This window comes from Accipiter gentilis, chromosome 2 (assembly GCF_929443795.1).
Source record: "Accipiter gentilis chromosome 2, bAccGen1.1, whole genome shotgun sequence".
NCBI classification, from domain to species: Eukaryota; Metazoa; Chordata; class Aves; order Accipitriformes; family Accipitridae; genus Astur; species Astur gentilis.
The window spans coordinates 43,084,248-43,105,169 of record NC_064881.1 but is presented as its reverse complement, the minus strand read 5'-3'; positions in this window follow the sequence as shown (position 1 = coordinate 43,105,169).

Genomic DNA, 20,922 nt, shown 5'->3' with positions numbered 1-20,922 from the left:
CGATCTCAGTCCAGGAAGAAGTTCCCGTTACAGACAGCAAAACATGCAGACGGAAGAAAGTCAAATGCCTCCACAGGAAAATTAGACAAACAGTATGTGGAGTACAGAAGTTGCCTCCAATGGGGGCCTCTAAGAGTTACAGCTGGCCTTGAAGGCAAGGGGAAGACACTTAAATAATGTATAGGCGAAGGAAGGAAGGGAATAATACAGCAGGTGAGGATTTGGACATGGTTTTGCCTCTAGACTCCGGTCAGGGACATTTTTAATGGTCTGTGGGGGTGAGGTATTTTTCAGGAAGTCCAAGGAGGCTACAGGAATTGGTAATTGCTTGCAGGAGATTTGTTTCAATGAGTGCTGTGGTTTCGCTACACCCCTGTAGATCAGGCCCCATCATGTTTGTGAGTGACACCAGCTCACGGCGCTGTCTAAATGCAGTGGTTATTATTAGTACCCATGCACCATGGATGTACAAGCTTTAACCACTGAGGTCCAGCCTTTGGGAAGAAACAGCCTGTGTTTAGCTGTGTACATTTGCAATGATTCATGAGATTGTCTGCAATCGCTGTAAAAATAGTACTTACGCAACTCAGGAGCTACTACTGAAATCCTGACATTATTGGGTCTTCCCCTCTTAGTCACACTCATTTCAATTAATTTCCATGCCGCCAAGAGAACTTCATACAGAAAAGGCATAAACCTGAAAGAGGAACTGGGGGAGTTAGGAAATGCAGCGAAAGGGGATGATCATTTCTTTGCAATTGTGATGAGGAAAGATTGCAGCTGTTATTCCCCCTGTAGAAGTGAAATGTGCAAACTCAACGAAAAAAGGGAGACAAATCTGTAGAAACCTTTTTTTTTTTTTTTTTTTTGTATTTTGCCAAGCTGATGTTTTTCTTTACTTTTAAACTGAGCAACTAAGGCATGGCTGGAAGGTATGAAGGAACATATGTTTTTCCCCCATTTTCTACCAGTGCTGTCCAATCCTTTCTCCATTTCTATCTGGGCCCAGCTCTACACTCTTTGCTGCACGTGCAGCCTAGCACGTGTCAGCTCAGCAGCACCCTGATGAGGACCACTTGAAGAATGGCTCAGAGCACACATAAACACATGGGGTTTAGCCCTTACACACATAAGCAACCTGCCAGACCTCATCCGCTGAGCTGTGGTTCACACATGGGGCCCTTGTTCTGCATGCCTTGGGGGTTTTCCAGGCCCTATGCTTCCACCACACAACTGCAAAGGCAGACAGAGAAGAGACCTGGGGGCCTGGAGAGGGACATGAGTTTCTTCCAGTGTTCACAGCTACCCTTAAAAAACTTTCAAAGGAGAACCTGTAGGGCCAAGTGATGAGCCCCTTTTCTGTATTGGCGAACAAACTACAACCGCTGCTAGATCTGTTGAACCCATGGGTGTTGTTCAGTGCAGGAGCTGCTCCCTAATGTGAGGAACACACAGGTTAGCCCACAGGCCCAGGCCATCAGGACAGGGCACCTTTGTCACAAGAACTCTGTGGATTCCTGTTCACTCCCATATTAACTCAAACCTGTGTTGTTACATATCCTTGGAGTTACACTGGTGTGAAATTCAGTCTCAGCGCTGCAGATTGTACTGGATTTGCTCCTGGTTCCTTTCAAGTCACCTGAAATCCAGCTGAAATTGGTGGAGCTCCGTGCATTTGGCACACTGAAAAACAAGGCACTCTCTCAAAATGCCCATTTGCTGGGACTGGGGTAGAATATCATTTGTGTGTGCAGGAGTACTAGATGAAGGCCTTCAGAAAGTTCTTGTCATAGTTTGTCATGTGCAGCAAAGGAAACCCAAATGACAAACTGCTTTATAGAAATCAAGCCTGAAGGAGTACTGCTCAACTTCATGTTCGCAGCAAGGCAGGCATGCAAAATGGAATTGAAAAACAAGCAGATGAACCTGAGCCAACTCGTACAAAAATATGTGGTACACAAGCCAAATTTGGGTCCCTTATCACAGTAGGTGACAATGATCCAACGTCTGCTTGAATCTCACTGCAGTGCTGCTGAGGCTGCTAGGTCATTTCTTCACTTTCTCACTCTGGGATTCTTCCTAATTCTTCATCCTGGCATGGAAATAGGATTTCAAAGCTAAAGGTGCTCAACACAAGCAAAACAGTGTCGGCTTCCCAATAGGTTAAATACAACTTACACCCCACTGGGCCAACAGTTTGCCTCTTCAGGGATACATGGTAGAGGATGCAAAGAGACACATAAGTTTTGTAGAAAAACAACAACATAGCAATCAAGCACATACACTCAACACAATGGAAAATCCTTTGTCTGTAACCCTGAGATAACTGTTTGGCCTCCAGGTGTTATGAAAAGGAGCACTTAAACAGAGAAACCCAGTCAGGGCAGACCATTGAGTTGAAATGCAAACACTGAAAAAAGATTCTTAGGGCCATCACATCAGGCTGGGCACCTTTTACTTGAGCAGTGTTTCAGAACAATTTACAAGATTAGATCACAGCCTCTCAGAGTGCATAATCAGGCAGCAGTGTAAAAAGCATAGCCCATGGATCTCAGGAACCTGCCTGAAACAATGAGCAGCAGCAGAGAGCATTCAGGTGTGAAAGAGGTAGGTAGGACATGGGAAAAAAAGCTCTTTCCTAGTGTTTCCTGTCCTTTCTAGCAATGTGATGTTAGTTAAGGACATTGGTGTAATCTAGCTCCAAAATGCATATTTACTTACTCTCCACAGAACAGAGACAAGAGATGTAGCAGGTCAGTGTTCTACTTACTCAGCTCTCTGTGTCTCCTGATACTGAAACAGAGATGTCCTTCAGAGAGATGTCCCCTGTACCCATTCAATCTGGTCTCTAATGCCGACAGAGGTGGTGATTTGCATATAGACAGCTTTCTACTGGAAAACTGCCCTTTCTTCTAGAGCAGAGAGCAGCTTTCAGTTGGTAATTAATGATGCATGTTTTTTGTAGTCAGCCAGCACTTGATGCAATGGTGTCATACAGGTACAACCATTCAGAGGTCACGTTCTTCTATCCTACAACTGGACTTCTGCAAGCAAGCCCCCTCATCTGAACAAATCTTAAAAAAAACAAAACAAAACAAAACAAAAAAAAAAAGGCCTCAGGATTGCAGGAGAAAAAAGAGAAGACCAAGAAGAACAGGAGACATGACAGGAAGGGCTACAGATTAAGAAACATTTGGACAGCTTAATGTGAAAATACTCCCATGTGTGAGACAAAGTGACCAAAAGCAAAGTATAAATCTTGTTTGTGCCCCACCTGATTCTCAATGTAACAGCCCGGCTGAGCAATCTCTTTCCCGGAATGCAATCATGGACACAGTCCATGGCAATCAAAAAGGTCAAAAGTATCCAGAAGTAATGAAAACCTGAAGTAGCTAAAGAAAGTACAAGATATTGCGTTTTCTCTGCATGTAGGGAAGCTTAAGTAAGGAGCAGACATTCACTGAGTCACCCGTTGCCCCGATGAGTCCCCGATGCAGGGACTCTTCTGAGTGTCGGGTGCTTCCTTTCCGCTCTGTTCCTGAGAAGGGTTCCCACTGACTGAACACTCAGAAGCAAGCCTGGAATTTCCATGTGGTTTGGGTCCTTGTTGCATGAGCTTCTTCCTTCAAATCTCATTGTCAGAAAGCTTTCTCCTGAAATCCATCTTCATATTCCCTTTCTCTAACTGTCTGCCATCCTCCCATGCTGCACATTTCCCTTTGGTCAGGAGAACCGAAAATTGTGTTTGCCCACCAACCATATTAGTTTTTCTTTAAAGCTGGAGTCATCACTCTCACCAGGCAACACAGGCATGGGGAGCTCAGGGCAGTGGGAAAGAGAGCTGAGGTGTACATGGCACAGCAGTGAGCTGTGCCACTGGGAACCACATAGTACTGGAGGGCCCTAATGAAATACATTGGCACCAGTATAAACTATTGTCTCTCTGATTACAAAATGGCTGTGTTGAAATGACTACCAGGCCCTGCTAAAACACCAAGCTCTTATATACCACTTGCCAGCCATCATTTTCAAAGCACTTTCAGAGGGTGGGAAATGATTTATGCAGGGTCACTGAATAGAAGCAAAATTAAACCCCTCTGTGCCTGAATCATCTGCCAGCATCCTAACCACTGAGATACTCCAGGAAACCCTGGCTTCTTTGTCATGTTAGCCATCCACAGGGCAGGGTATAGCAACAGCAGCAGCAACAGCTATACAGCTGGGATTTGCTTAGATGGAGTTATCAGGACAAATTTAAGTGGTGCAGCTCTGAAGCACTACATGTGAGAAATAGATCGTCTTTTCATATGGAGCAAGCAATGCAAATCACAGCATATTTTTTCTCTGGAATCTAGGGGACAGACCTGCTAAAGAAGGCCGTACTAATATCACATTTACGCTTGAAGTCGTCAAAGCAGGAAATGAATAATTTGTGAGGTAGGAGAAAAACTGCAGACTCTACAGTTCCACGTGGTTAATGATCTTTCCATGACCTTTCAGTTTTGCACCTCATCTTTTATTTAAACTACCTATTTAGAGCCACAGGCCTTTGTACGAAGCACATGTCTGGATCCATTTTCTTACAGCATTTCAAGATTAAAGTGAGACATTTGGGTAAGGAAGCCAGAGGGAGAGACACTTAATATTTGTCTCTAAGTGGTTTTACAGAGCTAAGCAGGGAGTCTGCACAGTGAGGCACAAAGGAGGCTGGGGGATAAGACTCCAGTCTTTGGCTTGCCAAGTAGCATCAGGTTAGCCACTTCATCACTCAGCTTTTGGTACTTTGCTAAGCTGGGAAAATGGTTACCTCAGCTCCCTGTACTGTCAGTGGAAAGAGTTAATAATGCTGAACTGCTACCTAAACTCAGGGGCCATGGAGAACTTAAGGTAATGTCTCTATCAGCTGTAGGGACCCTCGCCACTACAGTTGGCTGGCCTGGCCTCATTCTTTCTATGTCCAAGGTCACCTCTCTTGAGTCCCTCCACTTGTTTGACAGAAGGATTGGGAACCTTAAAATAGCTCTCAAGATACTAAAAAGTATTCTTTTAGAGGAATACATTGAAGGACTGAATTGGACAGGATTAAAAAAACAGCCAACTAAACTTTGAGTCCATCTGCACAGTTTTTAGAAGTGGGGAGCACTGGAAAGCTGTCTTTAATCTGCAGGGTATTTGCACATCATGTCACCCAGTAGAAGCCAGAACTCAGGCTGAGGACATCACTTTGAACATCTCCTTGGGAAACAGCTTGGCCTGGCATCCTAGTATGCTCACTCCCACTGCACGGCCAGCACTGAAGTGCTGTGTGTCACTTGGTTTGCTGGAGCCATAAACTCATCCCATTCAGTCTTCTGGGAACTGTTTTGCCATTAAAAAATGTAAATAATAGTAGCTAAAAAACTAACCCATGAAAAGCTTTGAAGTTTGCTTACAAACAAAATACCTTCATAAAATCTCCCAATCGCGTTTGTGCTAAAATATTGACTTTTCAGTGAGGTAAATATTTCTCCATTGCTCATTGCATAGAAGCCTGTTCCTGCTGTTTATTCACATGCCAAGGCCAGTAAGTACTGCTGCAGTGTATATAATCCCAGTCTAGAGACTGCAGGACAGTTCCCAGCCTGTTGCCCAGGAAGTTAGCCAGTGGCAATACTTTCATTAACTTTTGGGAGAGCCAGGTTTTATTTGCTTGCCTGTAGTGCTACTCTGTGCCTTCAAGTGTGCTTCAAAGGCTGCTGTGGTCTTTAGAAAGACCTCTTTTGCAAGCAGACTGCTGATCTCTCCTGTGTCCTGTTGCAGGACTCCAATGCCTTGCACATGCCCTTTTACAAAGTTTGAATCATTTGTTTTTCCAGGGTAACAATCAAATGAGGATGGTATTTGCAGCTGAGTCACTCCTAGCAAGGGCAAAAGGTAACGCCTGTTTGTGCAAGTGTAAGCCATATCCCTTCTTGGGGCTGTGCCATTTGACTATGGAGGGTGATAATTTTGCCTATCTCCTCTCCCTTACACCTCCTTCAGTTTTGGTTTTGCATGTTTTATTTGCAGAACAAGGGAATTCTGTCATCATTTGTTTTTAATTCCTGTGACTACACCTCAGAGCAGCCGTCTCAAACAGTGGACATGTTCAGGTAAAGTGCCGCTATCGTTGCAGAGGAGTAAACTCTCCTATCTGCCCTAGGAGAAAAGAAAATATTTCCCTGGAACCAGGAAAAATAAACTAACCTATTGTATTTCCCTGACAAAGTCACCTCCATATCCTCCAACTCACCTCATTCATTTCCAGCCTCCCTCTCTGCTAAGCCAGGAAAAGAAGGGCCACCACAGCACTCAACTCAGACCATTCCCAGGTGTGGAGAAGATGGACCAAACCTGGCCTTCTGCTGTGTAAATCCAATGCTTAGCCACAAGGTCGCAGGGGCCTGAGGTCACAACCTTATTACAAGAATGAGGAAAAGGTCCTTCAGCAGACAAGCTTACACATCTAGTTGAGGCAGACAGGGAAGAGAGCTACACAGCCACGTAACTGCTAACCTCATGTGACGGGCTACACATGCCTACCGTGTGCAGGCTTAGCGGCGTGGAGGCATAGATAGATCTTCCTTGGTCAAACCCTTCCTCTTCCCTCTTCTGCCCTCAACACTTCTGCAGCTGGAGGGAGGGGGTAGAACAACCCAAAGAAACAACAGGACTTAACTAAAGCTATATTCTAGGTCAGTGTTGGAGGTATGACTTGAATCAGCCTTCTGGATCCCAGGATAATGTTCTACATGCAGGAAGGTTTTCTTGTCCTGCCTTTTCTCCCTTACTCATGCCCTCTTTAATCCCCACCCTAACCATTTCTCCAGACACCTTACCTCCTCTCACAGCCCCAGCAGAAGTTTCTAATAATTCTCTTTGCCTAGTCCAGGTAGAGGATTTGGGGAAAGGTGAGTCATATTGACTATGGTGGACTGGACTCAAAAGTCTAATGCAGACACCTGCCAACCCTGCCTGCTTTCCTGCCAGACAGAAAAAATTAATTCAGAGGTAGATCCTGTCCAGATGCAGTGGCAGATGTGTGGGATAGACAGATGGACTGAAAATAAGGAGATCCATACCCTAATTGCCTATTTTTTCATATCACAGTCAGGAAATTAATCTGATTCCTGAACTTCCCCACATGGCAATTTCCCACTTCCCCACACACTGACACACCTTTATATATTGACAGACTTCATGCTTACAAACAAGGAAAGACTGATCTGGGATGCAAATGTCAGGGGTTGTCTTGACTGCAGTGACCATAAGGTGGTAGAGTACAGGATCCTGAAAGGAGGGAGAAGGGAAAAAGCAGGATCACAACCTGGACTTCAGGCTTTCTGCAGTTATATCAGCAGCAAAAGGAAAACTAGGGAAACTGTAGGTCTGGTGCTGAATGGGGCACGGGACATGGTGAAAAGAGCACGGAAAAGGCTAAGGTACTCTCTATGCCCTCTTCACCTCACTTTTTGCTGGTAAGACCAAGTTAGGTAATTTAAAGCAAACATACACAAGTCCACACGATGTATCCACGAGTGCTGAGGGAGCTGGCCAAAGTTGTGAGGCCACTTTCAGTTATCTTTGAAAGGTCATGGCAATCAGGGAGGTTTCTGTGGACTGGAAGAAAGCAAATGTCACTCCTATCTTCAACAAGGGCAAGGAGGAGGAACTGGGGAACTACAATCTAGTGCGCATCACTTTGGTCCCTGGGAGGTGATGGAGTAAATAATCCTGGAAAGCATTGCCAAATGTATGAAGGGCAAGAAGGTGACTAGAAGTATTTAGCATGGATTTATGAACGGGAAATTGTACTTAACCAAACCAATAGATGTCTATGATGAGATGCCTGGCTTGGTGGATGAAGGGAGAGCAATGAATGTTGTTTATCTTGACTTTAGCAAGGCTCTTGACACTGTTTCCCATAAAATCCTCATAGATGAACTGATGAAGTACGAACCAGATAACTGGATAGTGAGGTGGACTGACAACTGGCTAAATTGCCGGGTTTAAAAACTTGTGATCACTGGCATAAACCCAGCTAGAGGCCAGTCATTAGTGGTCTACCCCAGGGGTTGATACTGGGGCCAATACTCCAAGACCTTCATTGATGACCTGGATGATGGATCATCATCAGGAGTTGATCCTACTCCTCTGCTCAACGCTGGTGAGACAGATCTGGAGCATTGTGTCCAGTGCCAGGTGTACTGGCCATACTGAACCCAGAGAAAGGTCAAAAGGCTGATTAAGGAATTGGAGCACCTGTCATACAAGGAAAGACTGAGAGAACTGGGACCATTCAGCCTGAAAAGAAGGCTCAGGGGGCATCTTATCCATATGAATAAATACCTGATGGGGGGAGTTAAGAAGATGGAGCCAAACTCTTCTCAGTGGCACCCAGTGACAACACAAGAGACAATGGGCACAAATTGAAATGCAGCAAATGCCATTAAATTTAAAAAAAAAAAAAATTTCATATGAGGGTGGTCAAACATTGGAGCAGGTCGCACAGAGACATTGTGGATTCTAAACCCCTGGAGATATTAAAAACCTGACTGGACACAGTGCTGAGCCACCATCTCTAGTCACCTCCACTTTGAGCAGCAGGTTGGGCTAGGCCATCTCTAGAGGCCCCTTACAACTTCAGCCATGATGTGATGCTGTGATACTGGGTTACCTAAAATATGCTGTCCAATACCCCAGGTAAACTGAAGGGGAAGGATCTCTAAAGATGATCCTCCTTGTTTCAAAAAGAGATCCTTTAAAAACAAGAAACTGTACCTATGTAATTCCTGTCATGTTTGCCTAGCTTGTCCTTCAAGCTCTACTATTGATTCTAGTGTTTCATTATCTTTGATTGTTAGGGGGGGGTTTCCAGTGACTAATCTGAATCTTTTCTAATTAAATTTTAGCCACTCTTATAGTGCACTATATATTTTAAAAAATTAAATGCTCTTTCTGTATTTGGAGAATGCTGTTGTGTTCCACTTCAGTTTTCTCTAAGCTTACCACAATTTCTTCACTCTTAGCATGACAAAGTAATTTTTTTCAGATCTCTGATCGTTCCTATTTCCCCCCTCTGGGCTCTTCCCAGTTGACCCACATCTTTACTGAAGTGCCCCAGACTCAACATAATACGCCAGCTAAGGCCTCACCAATGATAAGTAGAGCAGAAGGATGACTTCATCTGTCTCGCAAGCTGCATTCCTTTTACCAGAACCCAATACAATGTCTGCCTTTTTTGCAATCCCATGACACCGCTGATTCATGTTCAGCATGTGATCTACTATAACCCTAGAGTCTTCTCGAAAGAGAACTGCCAGCTAAACAATTGTTCCCTGTCCCAAATTGGTCTAGTTACTCCATTTCTGCTCATATGTAACATTTTGCACCTGCACCACTAAACTCTTCCTTTTTCAGCCCATTTCTGCAACTTGTCCCAAATATTTTGAATTCTGACAACGGCTTCTAACATACATGCAGCTTTGTCATCAGCCAGGTTGTTATAGAAAAGGGTGACCCAGGACAGACCCTTACAGAACTCCACCGGTTACAGTTTTCCATTTCAATGGTGATTAACTTATCGTTAAACTAATAGGTTAACTTCCAAGCACAAGCCATTTTGCTAGCTATTACGTAGTGGTTTATTCTAGAGCATATTTGCCTGTCATGTGGGACTACATTAAGACAAAAATCAAGATGGAGGACCGTTACCTTCTCCCCATCCCCTAAACCTTTTACCCAACTATAAAAGGAAAGATCCGTTTTACATGACTTGCTTTTAACAAATCCATGTTGCCTGCTGCCTGTCTCTTGAGCTTGCAAACAGTTTCTTCGATACTTTTCCCAGAGTTTTCCAGGGTTTGGAAAGTGGACATCCTTCCACCTCTTCCTTCTCCTCTCCTCTGCTCCCTGTTTTAAACATACAGCCAATCTTAATACTGCCCAAGGCATGCCTACTTCATGGAAGAGTCTAGAGCAAAATGATGCAGAAAGATGTGTCAGAGCTTTGAACTGGAACCTCAGGACTGGCCAGGCCTGTGAAACTCTTGTCCCAGCTCCAAGTCTCTGATCCATAAGTTGGCTCTCCTGTCTGGCATTAGATAGAGGACATTGACCTACTACTGTATGGGTAAATTTGAATAACACTGTCAAAATGCCCACCTTTCAATGTCAGTACTTGGAGAATAATGTCTGACTAGCAGAAATTGATGGCTCCTCTGCCAAAATCTGGAAAGATCAAAAATTTTAATATGCAGGTATCTTAGACTTCCAATACTGGAGAGTAATTGGTTTCAGAATAATACATCCATGTCCTGGCATTTTGTTATGAATCTTTTCCTGATTACTGCTCTGCTTTATGGCTTTCTTGAGATAAACTGGTACATTATACCATGGGTCTCATTTATCAGATGTAGTTTTAAAAGTAAATTGTGCATGCTCTTGCAGAACGTGTGTACTTCCAGGCCAGACCGCCTTGAGCAGTCAAATCAAATCGAACTGCTCCAGGCTCTGTGCTGTGAAGGATCTAATCAGTCAAAGAAAAGGGCAAAATCTCCCACTAAACCTTTCCCCTCTCTCACCTTTCCCCTGACTGGCAGGTTTTCCCTGAGTATTACACTCGCTGGCTCCCTGTCAGGCTTTATTTTCCAGCAGCCCGCCTGTCACCGACCCTGTTTTCCCAGAGATAACGTTTCTGTACGTCAACGTTCACTATCTATCCATGTCACATTTAGCTTTAATCCTTTCTTAGACTTTTGTGCGAGGCCTTTACAGTCAGTACCTGTTGCAACGGGGGTCTTGTAACATTTGCTTGCAAACTTAGTTAGGCAACCTGATTGTATTTGATGGAAGTATCTTGAGTAAACAGCTTGTTATGTACATGGCCACTTGCTCAAGAGGTTGAACGTTGCATTACTCATTTACACATGGGATGTTTTGAAAATAAAACCCAAAACACTGCCTTCTTATCAGATAGTGTTTAACTCATTCATGTTTGCAAAGGATGATTCTGAAATTCCCTTTCTATAGTTCCTTTCCTCTTATGACTGTTTATAAAAGGTGACCAAGCTTATGACTACCTCAGGGAGGTAGCCGTAATTAATCAAAGCACAACTGAGGTACTTATATCCCGCCTATCTGAAATCTCCCTCTAGTTTCAATTGAACAAGGCTTTCCTTTCCACTTCCTAGCCTAAATTGTTGCTCTGGAATGTTAAATATTTGCCACAGATCACTCCAAAGCTGGCTGTACTTCAGCAGGAGATAAAGTGACCTCTGGGAACTATTTGTGACATTTTGAAGAGGTTCTGAAATCCTACAAGGAACAAAAAAAAAAAAAGATCTATATACAGAATAAGGGTTTTTTTCATGATTAATTAATTAGCATTATATTCATTTTGCAAACAGATAAACTGAATCAGAAAACCCTCAACCTTATCTGTACAGTTAAACCAGAGCCAACTTGAACTGAAGAACACTTTCAAAAATTTGACACTAACACCATGATTCCCAATAAAAGGCTCAAAAGCCCAACTGGAGTGTCTGCAACTTCAAGTGGGGTCATGAGTCTGACAGAAGCTCACTGTAATCCAGGATTTATCCTAGTCCTGGGGTTGCTCTGAATGACCAGCACAGCAGGAAAGAGTTTAAGGAATGCAGTCCCCAAGTATCCAGGCTGATCAAGAGAGAACATGGTAAAACACACCAAGTTGCATTTGAAATCTTCCTAGCTATTAATCTAATGTGAATTAAAGAGCAGTAGGTAATGTAACGAGCTGAAGAAATATGAAGAAGACATATTTTGCTAATAGAAAAAAATCCTATTATGATCCTCAGTGAAAAAAAATAAGTTTTTTGTTACAGTGCTAATTAACACTATTTAAATAATCAGTTTAAATCACCTGCTGCCATGATTCTAGTGCTGTGGACCAGGTCTCCAACAGCCAAAGCTCATGATGCTCCAATAGCCCCAGGCCTCCATTTTTAACCATTCCTGTTCTTTTTCCCTCCTGGACTCTCAAGGTTTCCACTTTCTAGCTTGGCAATTTTCTCTGAAAAATGTTGAGTAGCCAATTTTCTTTACTCTCACATCCATCTGGCCAGCCACAATAAGCCACAAATTTCAGAAACTGCAATAAAGATAAAACAAACAAACAAAAAAACCCAACCCAAACCACCATGGAAATAGCAAAGTCAACTACTCCTATTGAATTCTGCCAGCCTTACACAGACCCCTGGGGCCAGGTTTTCAAGTGTTTATTACACACAATTACTGCTTCTTTTTTTTTTAAAAAAAAAAGGTGCATATTGGGTGCTGAGCACCCACCCACTTTTAAAGATCTGGTATACACAATTAATCCAAGCAACAATTGTGCAATCCTAATTACCTGTTTACACACACTTAAATAAGTGGTCACAACCAAAGGCTATGTCTATACCGGTAAAATAAATGTGCTGGGACCATTTCTGACCCTGAGGCCAACTGGCATGGAACAGCATGTCCGTGCAGTTAAATTCCCTTACCCATCAAAACAGGGTAGCCATATCCAACCTGCCCATTGAGAGCTGAATAGCCTCTGTTGACTCCCAAACAACGGTGCCTGGGAATTGTTTGGAAGCCTGCTGGTTAACACCGGCCAGCACTGCACAATGGAACATTTTAACTGTTCAATAGCATGGATGATTGTGTATCAGGGCCCAGGAATGTGTGCTGTTTAATATACTAATATGGACATAGCCTGAGAGTCAACTATGACCAGAAAACTTTTTGTTAGATGGTAATTATTTTATTTTTTTTTATTCAGAACAAAAATAAATGTCCCACTGTAAAACCAGAGGCTGTCTATGCCTCTCTATGGACTTCATTCAATTTTGGCTCGGCTGCTAGAAAATATATATTTATAGTGCATATTGTTGGTATTTATGTTGCAGTATTGCCAAGGAATGCCAGTCAAGGACAGGGACCCTTGCACAAGCTGCAAACACAAAACACAATGTGCCTATTTCAAAGGTTTGGGGAGATAAGCGTTCTAGCAAATCCAGGATATATTATCAACCCCTATAGGACTGACTGCATTGGCTGTTGCAGGCAGATGGGAGCTTTCCCTGCCCATGCTAATCCCGGGGTTGGACGTGTGGGAAGCACGGTGTTGAGAGATTCACTCGAAGCTGGCCAGGAGCCAGGTCGAGTCCAGATGTAGTGGAGTCAAATCAGGCTGTAGCTGCCAAGAGCCAGGGCTTGGGATCTGGTAGGCAGCGCCGGTGTCAATACAGCCTGGCTTCTCCATCCCGGAGCTAGCCAGACCCTCGCTGTGCCCCGCGGGGGTGTCAGCTGGGCCGCAGCTACCTCGGGCAGCCCCACGCTGAATCCCGTTTCGTGGCGTAGGTCCTCCTCCCAGGCTGACCTCCCGGCCACCGCAGTCTGGACGTGTCCACGTTAGAGCAACTGAGTCAGTGTGGGACTACCTGCCTTTAGCCAGAACTCGGTGCAGGCTGCAAAACTCGCCTGTGAAGCTCCCCCAGGTATTTCTGTGCTATGGGCAGCACCACAGGACTGACCACGGCGTGAAGATGTGTGTCACTGTTGGGGAGAGCCCGTGGTTAATGCATGTGGCTGAGGCAGAGAGTGACAAGTTTGCAGCTGCACAAACCAAAATGAATCTTGGTGCTTGGGCATAAATGAGGTTGAGTTGTGCCTGACCCATGAATGAACGAGAATGGTATTTTGCCATAAGCGTTAGATTTCTTTTAATATTGCAAAATATATATCTTATACAAAAAAATGAGGGTCTTTGCCCTTTTTCATGCTCTTTGAAAATGATTGATTTTTCTTTTTCTCTCTATGATAAAGAAAAAAAAAGCAGCACCAAACAATCTGGAAAAATTACACAGCCTGGTTGTAGCAGAAACAGAGCCTCCTGCTTTCAGCATTGCAGCCGTAGCTGCTGGTGGCCTAATCGCAGCCTTGCAAGGCACTGATTACATCCTCTGCATCGATTCATGGATTTCACTGATGTACTGCTCCTGACAAACTCCTGATCTCATAGCTCAGCTGTGGACCCCACATCTATGTCAGCCCCTTCCTATGGCTACGATGTCAGCCCCAGGGCAGCTCATCCCGCAGCCTCGCCAGGGGCCTCTGCTTCCCACTGCTGCTTCAAGAGAAAAAGCCTTTTCAGCTTAACTCCTCAGCTGAGCTCAGAACTGAGCCTTTTGATGTCCTCCTCTACCGCTGAGGAGTTTTAGGGAGGTCTGAGCCTGGGTGAGGGCTGCCAATTCTGCCCCACCGGCACGGCAGTGTTTTGTTTTCGGGGCTTTGCAGCACCACTGCAGCTGCTGAGTTTGCTGAGCTCAGTAACACCGTCTGATTAACCCAGGCTTGCAACCCCTCAGAAGGACAGCTTTGGAGTTTGCTCATTATTCCCTCTAATTCCAGTGCTTCTGAAGGAGCTCAGAGTAATTAGTATTATTTACAAATATGGCAGGAGATGTCTTAGCATGCAGCATACTGGGGTGTCTGTGCGCCAGATGGAGACACAGAAATGCCACCACTCTGGGATTCTCCCATGAATCTGGTGCTCTTGAAATGTGTGTTAAGCTCTGCCTAGAGGAAAAACATTGGAGTCAGGACCGGCTACTCGCTCTCACAGTAAATGATCTCAACCAGAAACCAGCACTGACACACACATTGATTGTGTTTAAATTTAATTTCACATACAGTAACATGCCAGGGGCTGTAGTGCACTGCTTCCAGGAAAGAAACGGTGATTTCCACTCAAACAGGTAGCCGAGAGGAGGACTGGCCATCGGTTTGTGAAGGACAGTATGTGAGCAGTCATCTGACAGCAACAGAGCTGAGCCCCAAGGATGTGAAGAGAGATTTAATTTAACCAAGAGCTATCAGCCCATCCCCTGCAAAAGGAAGAAATCAAGCAGCTCCTGGGAAAAATGGGTAAATGCTGCCAGGTCCTCTTAGTGGATCTCCAGGGGCAGGCAGGCTCTGAAACTACTCTAATCCACCAGGAAGGCGGATGGTCTTTCCAGGACTCCCCAGGGGTGTAAGAGCCATGGAAGGATGGCAGCCCCTGCACCTTCACATCAGGAGAAGCTGTGCGTGTTGGCGGTGTCCAGGGCAACTTCTGCAGCTTCTACCTGGTGCGAGCAGGTAAGGAAGGGGGGTCTCCACCTCCACCCTTTAGAAATGAGTCCTGGCTATTTTTTTTTTTCCCCACTATGCATCAGTGCTTTTGTCTGCATCTCATGTCATGCTGTTTGGCATTGCAGGCAATTTTGAGATAACTGGGAACGATAAGGCTTTCTTCATCCAAGGGTGTGGTGAGTGAACAAACAGGGGTATTGGAACACCTCAGCAAGTGCCCTGTCCCCAGCACACTGCTGGCAAGGCTTCCTTGCCCAGTCACCCCACCTCCATGGAGGTGTCTCCGATGACCAGGGGAAGAGTCTCACTCACGATGCTGCAGCTGCGCCAGAGCCCCGAGGGTCCCCAGGAGGTTCTCCTAGCCCCACCACCTTACCTTTTAGTTATTACCCTGACCATGCTCTCGGCATTCACTTGCAGGGTGTGGGTGGGTGCATGCTGGGGTCTCCAGAAAAAGCTAGCCATTGCCACCATAACGAGTTGGCCGGGGGTTCCATCCTGCGCTGGGACCTCAGGAGGCAGCAGCGGGGTGTGCCAGCTGCATACCTGGGTTTTGCTGCAGGCGTACTGTTGGAGGGGTTAGAGTTTCTGTTGATATTCCCGGGCGATTGGCTGTAATTACAGCATGGAGAGTGCTGTTGCTGATAAAAATAAATGCCAGGACGTATTGTTACAGGGGTGCAGCCAGGTAGGGCTTCCTGGTTGCCCTCTGAGCTCGGCACCTCAGCTGCTGTGTGGGCAAGCGCTGAGTTTCAGCTCCCCTGCCCCTGGGGACCTGTGCACCCGGAGAGGATTTCTACCCCTATCTTCATTGCCACTGCTCCTGCCGCTATCCCCAGTGCCACTGGTAACCTCAGAGGGACCTGCCTTCCTCAGGGGTGGGAAATGGCCTAGTCAGGGGGGCAGGTGCAGGAGCCCAGCACTGCACCCTTCCCTTCCCAGAGCATACCCAGTATGATGCTTTCTGCCCTGTGTTTTGTTTATTAATCATAGTATTTTTATTATTTTTTTTTATGAAAAGCCCAAACGGGTCCAGCTGTCGGTTATTCCTGCTCTCTGGGTTGTTGATCCGAGGGGAGATATCATAGCTGGCAGCTCTCCTACGTGAAGCACAGGCACTGCAGAGGAAATAAAATCAATCTTGCTGGTTTCCAACAGATAATAAAACATTTGCAAGCCAGTTATTTCACCTCGTTTCCCACTTCTTTTTTTTATAAAGACAATTTTGCCCTCACCTTCAGAACAGCTATTGCTTCTCTCCCTGCCGTGCACAAGCCTGGCAGGGAGCAGCGCTTGGAGGGAGGGTGCAGGGTAGCTCTGCTGTAAGCACTGCATTCCCGAGGGGTTTCTCGTTTCTTCTCCAGCCTTCCCAGGACAGAACAGGGCTCTACTTGCAGACTCGCAGCCAGCCCTCAGCATTAAACCAGGTACTACCTGCTGCTGACAGGGTACTGGCAAACTTTGAGACACAAGTTTTTTGCTCGGCCAGCTGTAGAAACAAAATATTAATGCACATAATAAAGTTTACCTTACCTGGCTTCTTCCTACAACCCTGTTTACCAGTCACATCCGCCTGTGTGGTACCCTGCAAACTCACATTTCCTGGGAATAGTAGAGTTGTCAGGAGAGACAACAAAGCAAGTGAAGTGATAAATAGGAGCAAATACTTGATGAGCACATTAGCATACAAGAACTTGCCTCTTTAATCTTTTACCAAACATTTAGTAAAGGAGGATGTTGGATTTTTTTGAAATGAAGTGTTGCTCCAGCTATTTGATGGTGGAAGTTGAGGCGTGTGCTGGGAAGAGAGTGAACAATCAGTGCCAGCCACTGGGAAAAGTTCTTCTGGGCTCTGCTGATGTCAATGCCTGCTCCCTGCATGGAAAAATGCAACATGTGTAAGATAAGTGAATCACCCTGGGTCAGGCCTGGAGCCAGTGACTGCTGAGCTATCTTCCCAGCTCTGCTACTGATTTGCTTATGGCCTTGGTGGGTTTGTCAGGCCAGAAATTTGATATTGCCTGCCCAAACTGTCCCTTAAAAAGCAGCTGGTTTCTCAGCAGCCACCGTTTCTCACAGCTTCCTAAAATAGCAGCCCATCTCTGTTACCTCCTTGCTTTTCTACCTGGATAACGGAGGTAATTGCTCAGATGTATCTTAGTGCTGTGCAAACAGACAAGATCTTGCCAACACAAACGTGCAACGTTAGGCTCTCTAACCCTTTACCGTAGGATGGAGATGTTTGAATTACCCAGACCAAAGCTACAGAAACACTGAGCTCCATATGGCTGACTTTACTCCTTCAAACATCCCTGGTCTGCTGCTTCCCCATTAACTCCCCGTTAATAGCTACTTTTTTACATCTGTCACTCAGCCAACTTTTAATCCAGGTAGTGTGTGCCCTATTTATCCCGTATAATGCAAGCTCATTAATCAACCTGTCATGTGGTGGAGAAAGCCAAGAATACTGTGTCAACCAGATCTCTAATCTTGTCTGGAGAAAAAGACAACAGGTTTCTTTGACAAGACTTACCTTCCACAAAACCCTGCTGATTAGCATTGGTTTTATTTTTAGCTTCTAATGCCTTGCTGTTGAGGCCTGAATTAACTCTTGGCAATTGTGTCAAGGGATACTGTCCCGCTAACCAGCCTATTGCTCCCCGGAGTGTCCCTTTTACACCTATTAAGCCCCAGAGCTGCCCTGGCAATCTCCCACGTCTTTACAATTTCCCCAGATTTGTAAATATAAAATTTCACCGAGCATTTTAGCTGACTCCTTTAAGACCCAAAGATAGCCAGGCCAGATGATGTGAAAAATGTTTAATTTTAGCAGATGCTGCCTCACATCCTCCGTGGTTCCAGATGGTAAATGCTGTACTCCATCCGCTACTTCATATGGGATGAATATCCCGCTCCTTTCCAAACGCAGAGCAGAAATAGCTGTTGAACATTTTTGCCTTTTCATTGCACCACTGTTTATGATTTTACCATCTACATTTAACAATTGATCTATACTGCCATGGGGACGGGTTTGAGAGAGGAGGCAGCACTGTTCCTGACATGATTTTTTGAATGTTTTCTGCATTTCTTTCACTCCACTGGCTGTTGATAATCTATTAATCCTTTGGTTTCCTTTTATCAATCACTTACTTACATTGCTTTGACTTGTAATTTATAATCATCATTGTTCTATTTCCTGGTGGGGGTTGCCTGCTTTATGCATCATTTCTTCATGTTATATTGCTCTTTCTACATCTCTTTTTAAACAGGGTTTTTCTTACCCCACATATCTATTTTCCATCTCCATGATATCATGCATTTTTGAACATCCAGTAGAGAAGTCCTGGATAATTTCCAGTTTTCATTACCACTTCACATTTCACTTTTATGTTCCCAGACAACTATGCCAGCAACTGCTTTAAATATGTGCATACACACACAAATGCACACACACATAAACCCAGTGCAACCTTGAAAATTGAGACACAAGAGGACCACAAAAAAAATGGTCGTGTTAGCAATAATTTGTATGAAGTGGGAACACCAAAGAACAGACTTGGCAATGTGCTGTTACGACACAGGAGTGAGAAAGTGCATTTAACCCACCCTTGATATGGTGAGCGGGCCTTCAGTCATGTCATTACTAAAAAAAGTCAGTGACCTTTGTCCCCTGGACGGTGCTCTCTGCTGCTCTGCAGAGGTCTCAGTTCCATCAGTCACAGTGAAGTAATGTGATGTACCAGCCTGTGTCTCCAAGAAGTGATGAAGTTTGTCAGTGTGTGCTTGGGCTTCTGACAATGATACATGTTCTTCAGGTCTGCTGACTTCAACAAGGGCACCAGCATCACTTGGATTTTCTCCTGAAGAGGCTACAGCTAGAAATTTGACCACAAGGTCACAAGGGCTTAACTTGCCCCATGGCTACTAATGTTTCATTGGCAGAAACCCAACGTTCAGTGCAATTTCTTCCACTCCTACCAGGCCATACACTCGTCTATGGCTTAACTGTTGTTCCACCACCACCACAAGCTTTGCCAAATCCTCCACCTCCAAGATACCATCTTTATGGACAATCCCAGATGTCTGAAGCATCAAAAGCCATTGATGAAGTGGAGATTGTTCAGCACCACAGATGTGGAGATTGTTCAGCACCACAGATGTGGAGATCCTCCTCCCCACGCAGGGCAGTAATAACCTCCACTTGGGTTTTTGGGTTCAACCTTGTGTGTACTTCTGAATATAGAAACATACGGTGTTTACGTTCACAGATGTGTGTGTGCACACTGCATACATAGGCTGATAATTAGTGCTCTAATCTACTTGCATGAGATAAATCTAATTTGATTACAATCTGTGGTACAAAAACAACTTCTAATTTTTAGATTGAGTGATTAATCCTTCCATTTCCATCAGGAGGAGGCTCTCTTTTGATTTAGCCAGAACTGTCTGAGTTTAAGAAATGAGCCCCTATGTTTTTTGAATTCTGGGGAACTGCTGTTGGCTGGATGAAGTGACCCAACTAACAGCAAATTAATATCTTGGTGGGCTTTCCTCCTCTGAGCTGTGAAGAGGTGACTGGAGGACTGAACACCCTGTTCTCTTGTGCAGTGAGGTGGTCTTCTCACAGCCACCCATCAGTATCTCATTTCCAGTTTTATTAAGTAGAACTTCACTCCATAAATCACATCTTGTTACTTGCAGAACCAGAAGGAAGACATTTCCTGCTGGTACTGGGCACAAATGCCGTGCAGGCTTTTAGAGCTTGGCAGCTGTACAGAGCCCAGTCCTGGTGCAGAGACACAGAGGAACTGGGTTCCCCAGGGCATCAGAAAGGGTCTGACTCTGCATCTCTACAACTGATGTGAATAGAAAGCATGAGTCAATGTGGATGCCGTTCAACTGATTCAAATCAAGAAGGTAGGATGAGCTAATACCAGTATGAGGAGGACAGCAGACAAGCTTCTCCAACATGCCTCAGCTATGTGCTTTCCTCAGCGCCCAGAACATCTGTGTACAGTTTGGGGTTGAGTTTCCGTAAGCTTTTCAGGTTGAACATTTACCTGTGCTTAATGACCATGTGACAAGAGCTGCTGCATTCCCCAGTACAGTGTCCCAAACAGCCCCCTCAATAGTACAGTAAACAGTTGCTTTGTCTTTTGTCTTTATTAGTCCCACAGGAGACAATATTGCCTTTGCTCATGACCCTGTGCTCTCGCTGGTACAGCTGTCTTCCTGCCAGAGCACGTATTAGTTCCTGAGCTCAGGGTGCGTACAATGTGTTTTGTTATGTGTTGACACAGACACACACACACTGGTTCACCCTAATGACGTGGGTCTTTCTGAAAACTGAGAGCTAAATTCCAGGCGGCCATGGGGGCTACACAGGATCCAAAATATTATAGGATGTCTCCCTACATGTCAGAGTTGATTTCAGAAGGACAGGAAGGCCGGGGGGGGGGGGGGGGGGGGGGTGGGGACACACACAGAAAAGAATTTTAAAAAGATGATATACGGGCCTTAACAGTCTTCTGGCATTGGTGGTCATGATCGAGCTTTCCCGTGCCAGAGGATGGACTTTGCCTAATTGAGCTGCCCATCCTGAGAGCACGAGGGTATCTGAGCTGCTCTCGGGTCCTGCTCCAAATCCCCGGGTCGCGGCGACACGGCCCCTGCACTCCGCTAGCTTCGGTTTCGTCATTCCACGCATCTCCTGGCGCAGGCAGGCATGGGCAAGCAATTCTTGGC